The sequence below is a fragment of the Aphelocoma coerulescens genome, chromosome 24 (assembly GCF_041296385.1).
Source record: "Aphelocoma coerulescens isolate FSJ_1873_10779 chromosome 24, UR_Acoe_1.0, whole genome shotgun sequence".
Taxonomy (NCBI): domain Eukaryota; kingdom Metazoa; phylum Chordata; class Aves; order Passeriformes; family Corvidae; genus Aphelocoma; species Aphelocoma coerulescens.
Window position 1 is genome coordinate 4162635 of NC_091037.1, and position 19234 is coordinate 4181868.

Below are 19234 nucleotides of genomic sequence, written 5' to 3' on the forward strand. Positions count from 1 at the left end.
CAATCACTTCCCTCTCCCGTGCCAGATGGGATCATCAGTTACCTGCGGATCCCGGCAGCGCCGTACATTACCCCTGGCTGAGGGACGGCACATCAGCCATGGCTGCTGCCTCCTCTCCACAGAGATCGATAATCCATGGCCAGGGGAAGCAGCACGACCTAAATGAAACCACTAAAACTCCTCGCCAACTTTATTCTCGCGTCAGATTTTGTTTGCCACACGTTCTGACAAAATGTCTCACGGGGGTTGGACTGGACACTGGGCTGTGCAGTGCCGGGCTCTTCAGGGCCGGGTGGGACACAGGAGCTGGAGCACATGGGGAAAAGTGCTGGTGGTTTGTTGAAGAACAATTTTCTCTGAGTGCTTGCAGTGCCCATGTTTCTTTTTTGGGTTCTTTTTTGGGTTCTTTTTTGGGTTCTTTTTTGGGTTCTTTTTTGGGTTCTTTTTTGAGTTCTTTTTTGTTCGTGTGTGTGATTTTTTTATGGTCTTTATTTAGTATTTGAGCACTTGGTCATCATCTCCATGCTGAAACCCACAGTGTGGGGGTGAAAAATGGTTCTGTCCCTGCTTTGGGTAGAGGGATTTGGGTTGCAGGGCTGCATCTCAATGCTGGACTCCTGCAGCAGTCAGGGATCTCATTCCTTGGGCATCACGAGCCATGTCCTCCACGTGCCATCCCTATGTTACACCTTCTTTGGGCCGGCACTGTAACTTTATTATTTTGAGTAGTATTTGCCTTACACTTGGCAGAAGTCCATGAATTATTTGAGGGTGTGTTGGTAAACAGAGTTTGACAAACAGTGCCTCAGAACCGTGTAACAAGCTCGGGACTTGGGATGTTCATCAAAAGTTTTGGGGTTTTATATTTCCTGAGTTCTACCAACCTTGTAAGCAGAGCCAATGTGATTTATGGCTTTGTGTTATGTTCCTGTGAAACTTGCAGGATTTTGATATAAAATTCTCCTGGCTATAACTATCAGGTTTCACCTGAGCCCTGTTTTGGAGGCCGTTAATTCTTTATGTTGTCATTTCTGAAGACCCTTTTACAGCAGGAGCTCGGCATTATATAGCACTTAATAATGGGCATGTTACACTCCAGAGTAAAGAACATTCTGCTATGTTCAAACCTCTTACAGTGATCACTGCAGCTGCTGATGGCCAGGATAGGTGTGCCCAGTGCTTTGCAGTGTATTTGTACAGGGAAGCACCATTCTGCTCAGGCAGGTTTTGGGTTGTGATTTATGCTCTGAGGTGCTGGAGGACTTTCACACTCTCTGAGTTCTGCTGTCTAATAAAGTCCCAAGTTGTGTCAGTGGAGAGGGAGAGCTGCCCTTGGGAAGAGTCCATCCCTCTTGTTGACTTGGTCCATTGACTTCCCCAGTCTATTATCAGGACTCATTGGAGAGCTGCCCTTAATTACCTGGCCTTAATATTATGAGTTTAATGTCCTGTCCTTCTCAGCCAGAGGAGCTGTCACATGCAGAAGTCCTCACCAACCATGAAGAACACGGCGGGAAGCAAAGGAAGGAGATGCTGTGGTGATGCAGGGAAGGAGGAGCTGAGCTCCTTGTAACGTGCATGTCCTGGGGTTTAAGACCCTAAGAAGGGAGATGTGGTGGGCCAGGCTTGGTCCTGTCACAGCACACACAGAACCAGCACATTAAACTTCCAGCCACAGGTGATGTGAAAGCAGGAGGATGGGGTGGATTTCGGACGGGGATGGCTCAGCACTGTTTTTTCCCTTGGATGTGCTGAAGGCTCCTTCAGTGACCTTGAGGATGTTTTCAAATCTTTCTTTTCTTCTTGTATCTGGGCTTTCTAGGGCAGGGAGCATCTCTTACAATGTCTACTTAATTGAGGCTTGCCTCTCGTTTGAAGTCTCTGGGCACTGCTTTTGATATCAATAACAATCATGATAGCGAGAGACCAAAGACAAAGGAACAATTCCCAGGAAAAATAGAGCAGTGGTGCTCTCCCGTGTTGGTAATTCAGGGGTGAGGTATATAGATGAGTTTTGACAAGAAACAAGAAGTACTGAGGAGCTCAGGATGCAGTTCTAGTGGGGACTGAAAGCTGGTGTGCAACGAAGAAGCTTTCCAGACCTTCCTGTGCTCTTTTCCCTGGGTGGGCGGGTAGGAAGGGAAATACAAACGTTTCCTAAGAGGATCTGTTTGAATTCACAGTGCCTAGAGCAGGGTTGTGAGATGGGCCCTGAATCACAGGCAGGAGCAGAGGATTTGGGGAGAAAAGTCTCCCCAATAAATCAAGCAGCACCTAACTTGCAAATGTGTGAACTAGAGTTTTTTTCAGGAATTGCTGGCTAAAGCCAGGACTTCTATCCAGCCCACTGCAGTCATTAGAGAGGGCCTTAAACTCATTCTCTCCTCCTCATTAGCATTGACCATTAGCTCTGGAGAGCTGTGTTATTGATATAAATGTCTTTGAAACCTCCCGAGCTCTGGGCTTTGACGGATTTCATAGGCTGGTTAGGGAAAGTGTTTCTTTTCATCAGTTTTGAATTTGTCACTATTTCTGTGGAATCAAAGGGGACTTCTTGTGTTGCGAGGCAGGGAGGGTAGAAATACCAGATGTACTTTGTCTCTCTCATTCATTAATTCATATACATTTATCATAAGACTTCCTATTTGTCTCCTTTTTAAGATAAATATTCTCAGCCCTTACAATCCCTTGTCATATGGAGACAAGAATGATTTAAGGAGCTGGAAAAGTTCCATATGACAAGGGATACAGAGATTCAAATGTTGAGTCTGGTCCTTTCATTTCTGGAGGACAGAGCAGAAGATGGAGATGACGGGACTGAACGTCCTGGCTCTTCTGCAGATGTCCTGTGGCTAACACAGGGACAAGTGCATGGAAACACAGCTCTCCACCCCATTTTTGATGCTGATAACACATTCTGGGCTGTGATCAATTTGAATTTAGTATGGAATAAGCGAAATTTGATAGGAGCTGTCTGTATGGCCTCTTAATCCCTAACTTCGAAGTGGATGCTGAATATGTTCGAGTCATTCCCTCCGCAGGAATGTTTTACAACTTGGCTGAGGTTGTAGCTGTGGTATTTGCTTAAGATCTGATCCAGATCTCCTGCAATTGCAAGGTATCTTCTGGAGGATTTGGAAGAGCCAGGCTGCCTTATTCCCTTCCTCCTTATCTGAAGGTTATGCATCACTGTTTTCCCCTGGAATACAACAGTCTTTCCTGGGATACTGGGGAGGATCAAAAGGAGGAGTAGCAGCAGCTCTGTTTTAGGGTACTAATCCTCTTGTAAATCCCAGCATTTGTATATCTCCAATAATAATTCCTGGCACTTGAATGATGGTTTAAACACACCCATAAAGAAATAGAGTAAACACTGAGCTAATCCTCTCAGTGCCCGGGGAGCAGCAGGGTGAACAAGGAGTTAATGTTCGTGGGGTGGGTGCGGCTGCTCTCTCTTCCCCGAGCAAGGAGAGGACTCCGGGAGCAGCTGATGCCGGGAGAGGTGTGGGGACCGGAGGCACAGCTCGCCCGAGGGACGTCTCTGCAGCATCCTCACCTTACCCCTCGCTTTGGAGCTGCCTGTGAGCTCAGACGGAACCAACTGCTTGAGAAATCTCTCCCTGCAGCCCAACCTAATTTGTGCTGTCAATCCCCTGCTTGCCTTCCCACGCTCGTATTTAGCGCCATTGATTTATTGGATTGCAGGAATATTAAGAACCTCAAACTATTAGTCCTGATTATAACTTCTTGGCAGCTTCATCACTCCATGTGTCTTGCCATGCTCTGAGGGAGACTGGGCCCTTGACTGGCTCCTGGCAGCTATTGAGCCTCAATTTACCACTCTCCTCCTCTCTGCATTTCCCTGCTCTCCCAAACTTTCCAAAAACTACCTTTCTTGCAGCCACAGGTGGTTTTGGGAGGGCGTGGAGGAATGGAACAGCTTTCCCAAGCTGAGATCAACTCATGCATAGCAGAGCCAGGGAGCTGAGGTTGCTCGTGTCCTTGCCCTGATGTTCCCAATGCACTGGAGCTCCCCTAATTCCTCCTCTGCTGCTGCTTCCCATCCCTTTGCTCCCTTTGGGGCAGTTAGCGCTGCCTTTTCTTTCCCACCTTCAATGTCCTCTTTGAAAATCTCAACATCTTTTGCCTTAGAGCAGCCTGCAGACTGTCTTCTCATCCCTTTTCCAAGTCCTGGGTGCTTCCAGAAAGGAACGGGGTCATCCCGAGTACAGATGGGAATGTATTTAGAGCACTAAATACCACTTGCAAAGAGATGCTGCAGTGGCCCTGGTTTTGAAGCTGCCCTGGATCAAGAGAAAAACAGCCTCTGGCAGTGAGGGAGGGGGAGAGCAGGGAATTTGGGGCGAGAAAAGTGCTGAAAGGAACAGTCTGTGCTCCACGCTGTGCCTGGGGGGGTTGGTGTGTGCAGATGGACCAGGCCCCGCTGGGCTCCAGCTGGGGTGTGAGTGCAGGGGCACTGCTTGGAGGGGCTGTGTGAGCTTCCCCTGTCACCACCAGGATTTTGGGGGTGACAGTGAGGGGGCAGCAGCCCCCAGCCCACACTGCGGTTGGGCTGTGTGGGGATGCAGCAGAGTTTGTGTTTGTTGGCTTTGCAGCTGTCCTGTCCTTCTGCTTGGCTTCTCCCTCCACTGGGGAGCTGTGGGATCACAAAGGAGTCTCCTGAGCCTTCAGGCTGGTAGGGCTGGACCCTACAAGCCATGGGGTCACTGGTGTTTATTGCTCACTGTGGGGTCTGGCAGCTCCCACCGCCAAAGCTGTGCTTTGCAACAGGGGCCAAGACTTCACAGGGGAAATGGCCTAAGAGGAGTTTGTTAGTGGGGGAGTAAATAAAAAGAAAAGGCCTTTAGCTGAATCTGAGAGTTCCACATTATTAAGATCGGAGCAGCTCTTACCTTTGCAGTGCCCTCTAAATGATGCCAAGGTCTCCCAAAATCCGGGTGGCTGGGAGCTCCCTGCCTGGAGTTGCCAGCTGTGTGTGCTTTGGAGAGGGTCTCGTGTCCCATGGTGACTGTAACTGGTGGGGGGAGAGGCAGCAGGCTCCCACCACCCCATCCCTCCTCTGCTCTGGGGAGAGAGCTGCATCCGAGCAGCTGGAGCTGCTGGCAGGTGGGTGGGTTCCTCCCTCAGGATGCCCTGTGGTGTCCCCACTCCTGAGCCTCCTTCCCTGCCCTCCAGAGGCTCCGTGGTGAGATACGAGCTCTGCCTGCAGCCCTGTCCATCTTCCATTGCTCAGGGCCTCAGGAGCATTTCAGAGGAAGGGTTTCCAGTCTGCTGGCTCGAGGCTGGATAACATCTGGGCGAGCAGCTGCTGAATGATGGCTGGGGTGTGCTCCACCAGGACCCGGCCCTTTCCCAGGAAAGGCTTTCCATCATTCTTCCAGCCCCGTGGTCACTGCTTTAGCCTAATTACAGCAGCACTGCTTAATAGACTTCGGAGCTTTGACCGCATCTCCCGGCTTTTACTGCCCAAGGAGCACCAGTTCTCCCAGTGTGGATGGAACCAGAGAGGGGTCCTGGAATCACAGAATATTCTGAATTGGATCAGGATCATCCAGGCCAGCTCCTGGCCCTGCACAGACACCCCCAAATCCCACCCTGGGCACCCCTGGCAGTGCTGTCCAAATGCTCCTGGAGCTCTGGCAGCCTTGGGGCTGTGCCCATTTCCTGGGGAGCCTGGGCAGTGCCCAGCACCCTCTGGTTGAAAAACCCTTTCCCAGTCATCCTAAGCCCCACCCTAACAGGATGGGCCCTGTTTCCCCATCCACCACTTCCAGGGTAGGACAGCAGCATCACTTGCAGCTGGAGTTTTAGGCGCTGCTCTCACCTTCAGCAAACAGAAGCGAAGGACACTCTGGGTGGATTTGGATGCTTAAATTAGTACTGAACAGCTCCTCCATCCACTTCCACCCCTCATCCTTTCCCTTCTCCAGCCTTGCTCCCTGCTCCTGCAGCCCAGAGCTGGTGCCTGGGATTGCAGCAAACACGTTACTCACGGAGCAGCCAGCCTGCTTAAGGACCTAAATTTATTTCATTTTCTAAACTGCAGCTGGGAAAAAATAAGAAGCCATTAGGCTGTCAGTTGTCAGAGCTTTACAGGAGCATCAACACATCATGTTTTTCTTTACTGAGACATTAAATGTGTCAAGACCTAGTGATGGACTGTGTGGATCAGATTCAGAGGGCAGAAGGGATGGCGAGCGAGGGCAGGATGGTTTTTTCTGCTTTCCCAGTGCTGCCAGGCTCCAGCGTTTTGGGAATGCTGTGCTTTCCCAAATGCCAGAGTCCTGCAGCTGCTTCACCTTAATGGAACCAGTCACAGGTGTCTGCAGGCGTGTCAGCAGGGAATGCCGAGCTCGGGTGCTCGCCCATCACAGGATGAAGCGGGACCACAGGTCTCTGGTGCAGCCCTTGTGGGGAGGATTTGGATGCTGCTGGCAGCCAGGAGCGTTTCTCCCCATTTTCTCCCCGTCAGGAGGTTAATGACTGCCTGACCACGGCAGTGTGCCAGGGCAGGGAACTGACAGGCAGAGCAATGTGGAAATCGTGACTTAAGCTAAGGAGAATTCAATGTGAATGGAGGTTTTATTATTTCCCAAAGTACAGCTGGACCCAGGATTTTTATTTCGTTTCTCCTGAGTTTGTCAGATGCCCAGAAACTTCCCAAAGCCTTCAACATCCCAAGGCTCTCCTGAACGCAGTGTTTGGTCTGCATGTACGCGAGATGTGTGGCAAATATTTTATTTCAGATGCTGGCATATTTGCACTGGCACTGACTGCACTCCATGTGAGTGATGAAAGGCCCTGTATAAATATGGTGTTTCCATTGGTATTGATTGCATTATGACTGCAATTCCACTTGCAGTGGGGCTGCCTGCAGTATGTGTGTCATTAGACTGGCACCCATCCCTAGTGCCTGCCTGTGACCACCTTCCTTTGCCTTGAGTTGTCTCTGTCTGATGCAGGAATGGAGCTCTGGTGGCAGAGCCAAAGCTGGGGTTGGGATGTTGAGTTTTCCTGCAGCACTGACCTGCCCAGGGCAATGCCTGGGTGGTTCTGGACCTGAGCAGGTCTCCCCACTTGTGCAGGGGAGCGGCTGATGCTCTCCTGGTTGTCACTGCTCGGTGCCTTCAGCTGGATGTCCCGTCACACACGGGGTGGCCAAGCAGCTCTGCTCTCCCAGCAGCTGCTGCTGCACTCCCTCCTGGTGTGGTGAGACCCCTAAAATTCCAAGATGCCATTTAAAATTCCTCCTTGCTCCTCATGCTGACCTCCTCATTACAGACCCAAATTTCCTCGGATATTCCGTGTAGTTCAGTGTCTCTTCTTCTTTGATTCAACCTCTGTGTTTGTTTTTTGTTTTTTGTTTTGTGAGACGAGGTGCTGCAGGCTCAGAGGCAGTTTTGATATTTTCCCAGTCAATATCTCTTCCTGCTAGGAACAAGATGTAATCTGCGTGCGTGTGCCTTCACAGGCTCACACAGAGCAGCATCAGGCTCCTGGAACAGGAAGAAAGGGATGTGCATTCCCCAAATGCAGCAGGGAGCTCTGACATTGCCTCTCCCTGGCCTCTGAAGCTGGTGAGAGGATTGCCCTTTGCGCCCCTGCCCTGGAAATGTCATCCTGAGTGGAGAGGGAGTTCTGTGCCTGCTCCTCGCCCGAGGCTGAGGCAGCTCTGTGGCAAATTGATGAGGAGCAGATGCTTTGAGCTCAGGAAGGGTTTTCCCTGCTTGGGCAGGTGTTAATGGGAAAGGTTACAGGTATGATGGGGAGTGAGGACCAGAGAGGGAAGGGGCAGATGGATAAGGCAGGAGGGGAGAAGGAGAGAGAAGCAGGATGTCTGTGTAGGGCTTTCTTCATCTGCTCACTTAATTAGAGAGGAGACTCCAACCTGACCACCCCTGAGCCTTTGAGGAGTGGTGGGGGTTTGCTCTGGACTCTGCCTCTGGCCTCAGCCACTGCCCCAGGGAATCTGTCTAACACTTGAAGAAAGCCAAAATAATTTTTAAAAATCCATGAAGGGGTAAAAAGGGGGAGGGGGAGGTGGGGATGAGGAAGGGACACAAAACACACTCCTTATCTGACAATCCACATGAGTTTGAAGTCAAAACATTCTGTGCATGTCTGTTTTTTTTCTTCCCTCACCACCTGGTAGCTATTATCAGATGACAATTTATTCCAGGCGTCCTCTTGGGAAGAGATTTCACAAGCATCAAGATTTTAAATCCAGAAAGGGCCACGATTAGCACGGTGTGTGCCTGAGCCAGTGCTTGGCTCCCCTTCCCATCCTGGGCTGTGCCCCTTGCTGGGGCTTTGTGTGTGTTCCCCTGGCAAAAGCTCAGGATTTGGCTCTGAAGTCTGACATCCAGGAACCTCCACCAGCCCTTGAACCATCTCTGCAGGAAGAGCCTCCAGCCACAGCTGGGAGAGGGAAGGACTCTTGCAGCTTGGCTGGGAGAAGGTGGGAGAGTTGTGCCCTGGCTCTGGGATGTGCTGAAAAAGGAATTTTATTTTGCATAACCTCGGGAGGTTTGCAATGCAGATGTAAATGGTGCAGAGGAGCAGGTAGATCGAAGGAGCACCTGTGTTTCCCTGGAAGGAGAGGATTCCCTCGGCAAACCTCAGCCAGCCTCAACATGGTTGTCTGTGATTCAGGAGTTTATCATCAGGATAAATTGGTGCATCAGGCAGAGCCTTTTGTCTTTGCTTTTCCTTTGCCTTAGAGCCTTATTAGTCAAATTGGTAACTATTAGAATATTACTTTACTGCTAATGACTTAGTAATAAGTTGTACTGGGATGTTGCAGCCCCAAAACCTGCTGTATTTATTGGTGGGGATGGCTTTTCCTTGTGTGCTCTGGCTTCTTGAGCTTTCTGTCATTAGAGAATTCTTCCCCTGGTGTAAAATCCCATCCCAGCTCCTCCTGAAGTCACCCTCTGGACACCCTGCTTCCCATATTCCCTAAAAGTGCCTTCCTGGTGCCACACCCAGGCGTGAAACATGGGGCTGTGAGCACCTCGGTGCCTTGCCAACGGTGAAAATAGACTTGTCATGTTTGGTTTGGTTTGGTTTCCAGCAGATGTATTCACAAATAACTTCATTTGATGGCAATGATGGGGAAAGAAAAGAAAACCATCCCCATGATTTTCTGAATGTTATCCAATGATCTATAAAGCTAGGCAGAAATTTAAAAAATAAAAAGGGAAAGAGAAAGGAGGAATTGTGAAGAGTTTGACAAGTATGTCAGTGTTTCTTGAACACATTACAGCACATAATTCAGTTGGCTTGAGTTCCTGGTGTGCTTCAGTGCTGGCTCCTGGGTGCTGAGCTGGGCTGTGCTGCCTGTGTTCCCAACACACGAGGGACACAGCAAAATGCAGGAAAAATCAGGGAGCCTTTCACACCACTGCTAGGGCTGGAGTGACGGTGTTTGAGGAGGGAGGGGTGTGATCAGATCACTTTAGTAGTCCCTGCTGCTCAGTGTCTGCTGCCAGAGCTGCAAACCCTGGGGTTTATGGGGCTCAGCGTGACGGGATCTGTAAAATCCAGGGAGTCTCGGTCTGGATTTGCTTCTGACCTGCTCCCACTGCAAACCCAAAATTCCCAAGTGTGCTGAACACAGCAGGAGGTGCTGGCCAGGTGTGATGCAGGGGCAGTACCAGCGAGCATCCCCCGGCCCTGGTGCCCGGAATGTGCCGGAGCTCCTCTCCCTGCACTGCAGCTGCATTAGGAACCTGCTCAGGCGCGGCTGGCCGCAGGCAGCCTCGGGTGTGCACATCCAGGATTCTGGGAGGAGCTGGGCCAAACATTCAGAGCCTGCAGAGTCCCACTGGAGTGGTGCTGGTGGTGGTTTGTGTCTCATAAAAGCAGAGGTGCTGGGTCACTCCAGCCAAGCAGCTGCTGCTCAGCACCTCCATCACCCTGGATTTCGGTTTGCTGTTGTTAAAAAGGTGGATTTGCTCTGTTGGCAGGCGGTGGGGGAGCGGTGCCCAAGCAGAGGGGCTGTGTCACTGCAGTTCTGGATTAGGCAGCATGAAGCAAGGAGGGGGAAAATCCAAGCAAATAACAATAATAATGGAAGCAGAATAAAAAATAATGCCATAGGAAGATGAATGCAAATTCCCTTCCTGTCCTGACTGTGTGTCTGGTGACCGATTCTGTGACACCGGCTTTGGTCACCAGGACTGGGGCTCTGAGATGGGACAAGGGACCTGGAGCTGGGTTTCTCGAGCGCTCCAAGGACCCCTATGCCCCATCTGAGGGCTCGTCTCCAGGTGCCTGGAGGCATAGTGTGAGGCTTTGTCTCTTGTTTAGAGAGCCTTGGCTTTTATAAGTTCAAAAATGAGATGGCAAATTGAATTTATTCATGAGCATGGTGGCTCTCTGGGGTTTCCTCTTTAATTCAGTAGACTTGCTTTATGGGACTCTGTTTTAGCAGAGAAAGGATGGAATTGGTGCTTTCATCTTTCAGGCCTCCTTTACTGGTGTTCCCCCCTTGCTCCCCACTCCTGCAGAGTCTGTCCCAGAGCAGAGATCTCCCCTTTTGTGGTTCCCACCCCTTTGTGTGGGATGCTGTGCCGGGTTTTTGGGACAAGGCTCCGCTCCCTGCGCAGGGGTTTGGGAGGATCCATGGGAGGGGCTGCAGCAAAGCCCAGCCAGGGCCCACCGAGGTCCTTTCTCCTTCCTCCCCAACCCCTTTGGAGCAGGAGTGAGGCGATGCCTCCGTGCCTGGCTGGCAGCTGCCTCGTGCCACGCTGTCCCTGCCACGCCAGCACCAGGCTAATGGGTTCCATATGGAATGAGCAGCAAGCCTGGCTCTGCCTCCCACCCCCCTGCTCCCAGGGAGCCCCGAGGGGTTCCCAAGCAGTGGCAGCAGCAGTCACAGGCACAGGGACCTGTTAGTTGCTCTTTCACGGTTCAGCAAGCTCCATTTCCCCCTGGAGATCTCTGGGGAGTCCCCATGAGCTGCAAAAGGTGCTGTAGGCAGGGAAAACGGGGGGGTTATCTCTGTGCAGGTTGAGGGTGTGCATTGGATTTGGGGGTTAAACATCCCTTTCCCAGGTTCTGGGAGATGCCCGTTTCCCCCCCTTTTTCATTGGCATTGCTGCTGAAAGTGAAGGTGGGTTCAGGGAAGGAGGGGAGACAGAGGCTGCTCCAGCCTGCGAACGCGGCTTGGGGTGGTGGTGCTTTTGTCTCTGCTTTAACCCAACGAAGCTCCACGGGCTGATAACCTCAGAGGGCTGCGCAGCAGCGCTTGTAAAAACCACGGAAATCAGGAGAATTTTGCTGTGGTTTAAGTTTGCTACGAGCTGAATGTCAGCCTGCGTTTGTCGTCCCTCTGGGAGCGTCGGGAGCCGGCAGACGGGAAGGTGCAGCACTAAAATTCATCGCCTGCTGAGCTGGCTGCTGGCGTGTGCGCACACCTCGCGCTCCCAGCAAGTCTCTGGGGCTGTAAAACCCCGTGGAAGGAGGTGATAAACCCCCCGAGACTCCGGCAGAGCTGCACCTCCGCAGCTGCTCCTGGGGTAATGGGGCCTCCTGACGCACGGAGAGGTCTTTACTGGGAAGGTGCCATTGAAGGACAAAGTCTGATGGTGTTTGGATCTTAATGTTTTACAGCTCTCCTGCCTTCGAACAATGCCTAAAAATACTAGTGTATGCAAATTATAAACTAATTTAGATGATGGAGCATGGGAATATTGCTCATACTCCCCAAGCATGGCATTTCCAATCATATCTTCGTTTCATTTTTAAGCAAAGAAATCATAATCTTGACATGTTTATCATTCAGTGCCTGCACCAATTATCTCTTTGGGTTCATTCTATAGTTCATAGAACTGATAGATTATGATCATGTTGTTAGGAGAATTGTGCAGTCATTATTCCTCCAGCTGGAGGAGAAGTTGAAAAACAATTATAAAGAATGATTCTCCTTTGGATTGCTTTTAGAGTTCATGGAATAGGCAAGTTCCTATTACCAGGGGCCAGGAGCTGCAAGGTTCCTGCCACCGGTGGGTTTGAACTCTTGTGATCCACACCCCGTGACCTGCAACGCTCATTTCCTCCAGCGAGCTCCAGTTGTAGTTATTATTTTTTTATGGGTTGATATCAGAGAGATGAATGCCATTGGCTGCACGAGGGCTGCGACTCGGAATGATAATTTCCAGTTTAATTACAGTGCAGGGCGCTGGGGATGCACCAGTGGATACCTGTTGGGTTAGAAATTGAGACTCGAGGCTTTGCATCCAAATAACCCAACGCTGGCATCCACGTGGAATTTTGACTTGAAACCGGATGAAGTGGGGTTCCCTCAAATCAAGCATTGTTTTCCTCCAAGGTCCTTAACGAGACTCATGGGATCGTGACCCTCCCGAAGAAAATATTTGCAGGAGATGCTGCTAAAGGAGTCGTCTGGGAATCTGGGAGTTGAAGGCAGCACGCTCCTGGGGGAGAGCTTTACTTTGATCCCCAGAAGGAGCTCTCTAATCTCTTCCATAAACACCCTGGCAGCTCCAGGGTGATTTGGCAGCCTTGCCTCTGTGATGGATCATCCCCAGAGGACCAGGCTGCCTCCCCGCTCCTCCCTTGCCCCAGTTCTCTGCTCACACTATTGAATTTTCAAGTTTCTTGACCAGAAGGCAGCAGAACCAGAAAAACAAATGTCTCATCAAGACATCATTCCCATGCAAGGATTTTGCCTCCCTGTCTCTCCAGGGCGTTTCTTTCCCTCCTCATGTCCCAGCTGGTGTCAGGACACGAGCAAAGGGCCACCCCCAGCTCCTTGGCTGCATCTGTGCTTATCCAATTTGGAACTGGATGAAACCCCCCGTCCCCCAGGCCTTTTTGTTTTGCCTTCTCCAAGTGGTCAATATCGACTGCTCGAGCAGAGCTATTTATTTAAGAATGCACCTTGTCAATATTTATGTAGCCTGTAGCTGGCTGAGTGTTCCAGAGCAGTGTGGGGAGTGATGGACGGGCAGCAGGAGCTCTCCAGCTGGGAAGGGCTCTGTGCTGGGGAAGGAGGGAGCAGCTTTGGAGGGGCTCTGATGATTTTGCTGTGCCTTGGAGCGGCAATGTCACGCTTCCCTCCTCCTGCTCTGAACTTCTTCCTTTTCCCTCTTCCTCCCCACTCTGGAGGGGCTCAGATTTTCCTTTGGGGAAGAGAGAGGACAATCACATGCTTGCCATGAGACCCTCAGTTCTTTTTGGGAACAGAACTTGCTTCTGCTGTTAATTACCTGTTTAAATTATGTGGCCTATAACAGAGAACCCTCAATTAGGTTATTCAGGTGTTGCACACCCAGGGAAGAAGGGTGAACGTCCTTAATCCAAGCTCATGTTTTAATATGAGACCTGTTTTTATATGCTGGGTAGTGGTGCCAAGATTCCTTAAACTTTGGAGGAAAGATGGAGAAACCAGCATTATTATTTATTATTTTCCAACACCTCCCACCCCGAGCTCCCGGAGTTAACAGGATCCCTGTAGCTCTCCACTGGCTGGGATTTGGTAGATGGATAAACACATTTTGTTTCTTTAGAAAGGGGAAAGGTTGTTTACAAGTTTTAAAGCAGAATGGAAATGTTGTTTTTTGTCAGGAGCATTTCATGAACAATAACGAAATAATGTTTAAAAAGCCTTTGAAGTGTCCCTTTCAAATGAAAAACTGAAGTGCTGGGGGGAATATTAAATGCCACAAACACAAGGTATTAACGCTTATTAATGAGCTAAGAGAAGAATAAAATGCAACTGAAAGCAGAAATTCATGCCTGACACCGAAACCTTTGTGAAGGCAGTGCCAGATCTCCACAGGAGAGGGTCATATCTTTATTTAAAAACAAAAACAGCCACAAAATGTGCTTTTGGGGGAAAATCAGCCTTGGGGCTTCCAGACCTACATTGATGTTGTATTAATGGTGGTCAGGGGAAGATCTTTCTGGGTAGGAAACACCCGAGGAGTTGGGTCTGAGGTTCTTCCTTAAGCAATGTGACGTGGATGTGCTGCTAATTCTGCTTGACAGAGCTTTTCTCAAAGTGTGTTTGACTACTTTTTTAATATTAGACATTAGCAGGGGGAATATTTTTGGTGCTTTCTCCTTTTCCTTTTAATTATTGTAGCAAGGATACAAAAAGCTTTTTAAAACAGGTCCTTCGATGAGTCAGAGCAAGACTTGCTTGTCTTGAAGAGCAGGCCCAAGGAGAACACAGGACATGTTTCCAATTACTTCATGGCCAAACCCATTACAAAATAAAAATATTTCCAAGTGCCAGAGGAGGGAGCCAGCAAAACACAGGAAATCAGAACGTTTCAGCCTTTTTAATGTCTCTTTTCCTCATGAAATCAGAAGAAATTGAGTGGAGCAGCACCAAACTTTGCTGTCACTTGAGAAAGAGTTGATGAAGTGGTGTCAGTGTGTGACTGAGGAGCTGGGAGCACTCATTTTAAAAATCAAAATTTGTGGCTCTGGGAGGACAGGGCTCTCTCCTTTCTGCTCTGCCCACCTGCTTCAGCCTATTTTTTGCAATAATCTCAGGGGTTATTTTTGGTCTTTTCCCTGCTCTTCCAGCACAAAGTTATCCATGGGGATAACTTGGGAATTTATGCTTGTCCAGGCCTGTCACTGCTGTCCCCACAACGCAGAGACAGTTTTTGCTGATGGGCTCTCGGATGGGCCAAAGGCACACAATAATTCATGGCCTCACAGAACAGTTTGGGTTGGAAGGGACCTTAAAGCTCATCTCATTCCAACCCCCTGCTGCAGTCAGGAACACCTTCCACTAGCCCAGGTTGCTCTAAATCCCATCCAGCCTGGCCTTGGACACTTCCAGAGGTCAGCATACACATACTCCCTGGAGAAAGGAATCATGGCAGGGGTAGACCCAGCATGGAGCTGCCCTCCTGCAGCCTCCCTTCCCTGGAGGACGTTGGGTTTGCACGGGAGATGTGCTGGAGTGTAGCTCATCGCTCCCATGGGGAAGGAGAGGACCATGGTGCCGCCTGGAAAAGCTGGGGGAAGCAGGGAAAAGGACATCTGTGAGATGCCGGAGGCGTCTCTCCGCCCCGCAGCGTCGCTGTCGGAGGCAGGGATGAAGCGGGAGGGATGGAGAGAGCTGCGCTCTGCCCTGGGCAATGCAGGCGACTTGGGTGACCCCAAACATCCCTGGGCAGCCCCAAAACTCCCCTCCAGTGCCTGGGATGGGTGGGAGCTGCCATTGCTGCTGGGTTTTGGGCCTTGCCTTTTGGTTGGTGTGCGCCCCGTCACTCCACAAATTCCCATTCCCCATCGCCTTGCAAAATGCCTGCGCCGCATATGAAATGGAGGAGATAAAATTGCAGGATCCGAGAATTGGCTGGGCTCTGTGCAATATATAACATACCAGATGGTCCTACAGGATGCCTCTGAAATATCTGTGCAATAGCATTTTAAGAAACTGATATAACTGATCAGGCAGCATATGGAAAAGACTTTCTGTGCTGTGTGAGGGTGCGGTGCCCCCTCTCCCAGCACCTGCTCTCCCTCCCCAAATTAGGGGTGCCACGCAACAATGAGCATCTCCCTTCTTTAATGGGAGATGTTCCCCTCACACATCTGGGACAGGGCCCTGCAGCTGGGAGAGCACCATTCCAGCGTGATTTTCTTTTAAAAAAAGAAATGAAGTTGTTGTCATTAAAGGGCAGAGTGAGAACACGGTGGTTTGGTGGATTCCTCACAACAACAACCTCTGGGATGGCCTTTTCCTGGGAGCATCCCAAGGATGGGACTGTTTGCACGGAGGAGTTTGTGCATGGAGTTTGTGACCACCCAGCCTCCCTCCTGCTACTCTGCTGTAAACAGCATTTTGGTCATGTATTTCCCACCTCCCCGTGCCTTAAGCAGAGGGCAGTGGGTTTGTGGGAGCAGACAGACCCCCAGAATGCTCCTGGTGGAAGGGAAGGAGCATCACCCTCATCCCCTGGGCAGCAGCACAAGCCCTGGGTCTCCAGCTGGAGTTTTGCCACTGCCCTCCACCTTTTGAGCCGCCCCAGTCCATCCAATTTCGGATTCACCTCATGTGCTCGTCTTGCCCGTGGTGTCCCTGGGCTGCCTCTCTCCTCTTGTGCATCCAAAGCCTCTCCTGCCTGTTTGCTGTTCCCTTCTCCTCCTGCTGCCCGTCTGCTTGGCCTCACACGTGGGCTGACCCCTCTGACAAACAGAGAGGACAATATTTCCTCTCCACAAGGCTCAGCTCATATTCTTTAAGGTGCCTCAGGGTCACAGGATGAAAGGCTCCTTGCTGCTTCTGCAATGAGTCCAAGTCGAGCTAAGAATAGATCTATAAACAAGCCAGTAGGAGAGGCTTCCCTGGGGAACCTCTGAGGACTCTCGGAGAATGTCATTGCTGTTGTCGTTGTCACAGGAGATGTGGGCCCTGCCCAGCCCTCACTCTGAGGGGTGCCTGCCTTTGCCATGTGGGGGATGGCTCTGGGCAAGTCCTCTCCCAACTTTCAGGTTGCTTTTGGTCCCAAGGAGAAGCCACTGGGGTTGGAGACCCCAAACCTGGGGCAGGAGAGGGAATATTGCATCCCCTGGCTGCGGGAGCCGTGGTGGGCGATGCTGCAGGACACAACTGGTGGGCTCTTGCTGGGATCAGGAGTGATGGAACCAATTTCCCTCCCAAACCTGTCTCCCTGGGTGCCCTGGGAGAGGGGTGAGGGCTGGGATGAGCTGCAGGGCTGGGTTTTTTGCCAGCACGTGAGATGCTCTGGCAGGAGGCTCCAGGCTCAGTTGCTACCCACGCTCGTGCAGAGAGGTATTTCGAGCTGTCAGTCTGGCGTGCTGTCTGTCTGTCCACCCACCCAGGCATCTATAAAAATCCAGGCTGGATTAAATGTCTGTCAGAGCCCTGCTGCTGAGGCCAGGGCTCCTGATGCAGATCCTTGTCCTGGAACCCCACGTCCAGGCAGAGAGGGCCGGGATTGGAGTGTGAAATGCGCAGCTTAATCCCTGTTTCTGGAGTAATCCACATAAAAGCTGAGAGTGGGAATCTTGCAGAAAGCAGACTTCCCTCCTTTGTCTTTCCCGACTCTGTCCTCTGCTATCTGGATGGCTTCTGCTTGGCTGCCGTGTTGCTCTTTAATCTGGAGCCCTCTGTTCTTACCTGAGCTACAGAAGCTTGACGAGGAAAGCCGCTGAACTCAGAGAAAAATGAAAAGGAGCAAAGCTTAAAAAAATGTTTTCTTTCTCTCTCATTCTTAAAAAAAAGAAGAAGAGAAAACCCAGCCCCCAGAAGCGCACAGCCAGTGAGCAATGCCTGGATTCATCCTTGAACCGTCTCCTGCTTATGGATCAGGGATGCATCATTTCTGCCCTGTTTTCTTTCTTTTCCCCCCGCTCTTCACCTGACATTCAGTCATTTTGATCAAAGCCAGGCAAACAAAAAACCCTTTGCTTTCAACCCATTGACTGGGAGAAGGGAATCCTGCTCCAGTCCTGGTGAGAGCATCTTTGGAGGGGATGGGATGGGGAGCCTGGAGCAGTGGGGTGTGAGGGGCTGGGGGGTGGCACAGAAGGAGCTTGATGCCTGCGTGGAGATAATGTTTTGTACATGACAACGATGGATAATTGCTGTGATCAAAGGTCTGTGTGAGGGTATCCCGTGTTCCATCGCTCCTGTCACTGGCCCATCCTCCTGACAGCTGAGGAGGGGAGCAAACTCCCTCACTGCCTTTTCCCACCATCCTCCTTCCCATGAGGATTTCTCCCAGGAGATGGGGTGCTCTGGAGGGTGGTGCTGTTTTGGGGGGTGGCTGGGAGTACCTGGGGGTGTGCAGGGGTCCGGCACGTCCCAGGAGTGCCCAGAGAGGGCAACGAGCACAATCAAAGTACAAGAAATTCTCTGTAAATGTAAGGAAAGCTGTCCAGGGAAGCGGTGCTCCAGCCTGGAATAGGTTGTCCAGGGACGCTGTGGGGTCCTGACCTCCTGGTGCTGCCACATTTTCCACTGCTCACAGCACATCTTTGGAGGTGCCTCATCCAGCATGTGGGGGGTAATGATTCTTGACAGGAATTAGGACCCTGTCCATCTGGCCCCGTTCTGCCATCTAACGAGAGGAGATAAGTGCACTTAACAACACACCAGCTCTCGTTCAGGCCCCTTCTTCCCAAGCCAGAATCAATAGCAGGTCTCTACAGCTTTTAGAGACTTAGATCCCATCTTTTCATCTCTCTCTCACTCATTTTTTCCAAGCAGCATGTGCATGATTTCTCTGGTTTTTTTCACGCTGCGGAAATTTTCCCATTCTACCTTTCATCTGCACCCGTGCGGCGCTGGCCCAGCCGGGGCTGCAGCTTTCGCACACCAGATAAGAAATCACCCCGTACCTGAGCTCCCCGACCCCCATCTCCACCTCTCTCCTGGTTAGGAGCTCTCCCACACTCTCATTTATCTTCAAAGTGCTTTACAAACGCTAATTAATCCCCCCAGCAACCCGCTGGGGGAGGTGATGCATGGTAGCTCTTTGCCCTCAGCCACTGATGACGGCACCCTCATTTGTCCCCCTCGGTTCCTTCCCTGCTTGCTGGGTGTGCTTGCCCCGGTTTGGAGCAGCAGGACGCTCTCCCCATGGAAGGGTGGCAGGACACTCGGTGTCTGTGTCACGGTGGTTGGTGGCCTGCGTGGAAAGAGCCTGACTGATGGCACTGCAAAGCAGGACCTTCAAGAGGTGAGCAGTGCTGCTTGCTCCATCTCCTCCCGAGCCCCGGCCTGCCTCTCCCTTGGCTTCTCCTGTTCATTTAGTTGCCTTGTCCAGCTAAATTGTTTTGTTTGCCTTCCCCCCGGGGCTGGGTGGATGCTGCTGGCCCAGCCTGGGGTAACTCGAAGTGTTTGCCCTTGCCTTCCCCCCGGGGCTGTGAGGATGAAGAAGCGCTTGGGGAGGATGGTCAGGTGGGTCCTTGGGCTCTCCCTGCAGAGCTTGGGGTGGCTGGTGCTCAATCCATAGAATCACGGGATGGTTTGGATTGGAAGGGATCTTAAATATAATTTCATTCCAACCCCCTGCTACGGGCAGGGACACTTCCCACTAGACCAGGTTGCTCCAAGCCCCATCCAGGTTGTTTATTCCTGTAGGAGCTCTGAGTTCAGAGAGTCTTTTTAAAAGAAAGAAAAAAAAAAAAAACTAGGGTTTTTTTTTTTTTTTCCTCTCCTTGCACGAAATGCAAATCAATAGCTGTTGTATTC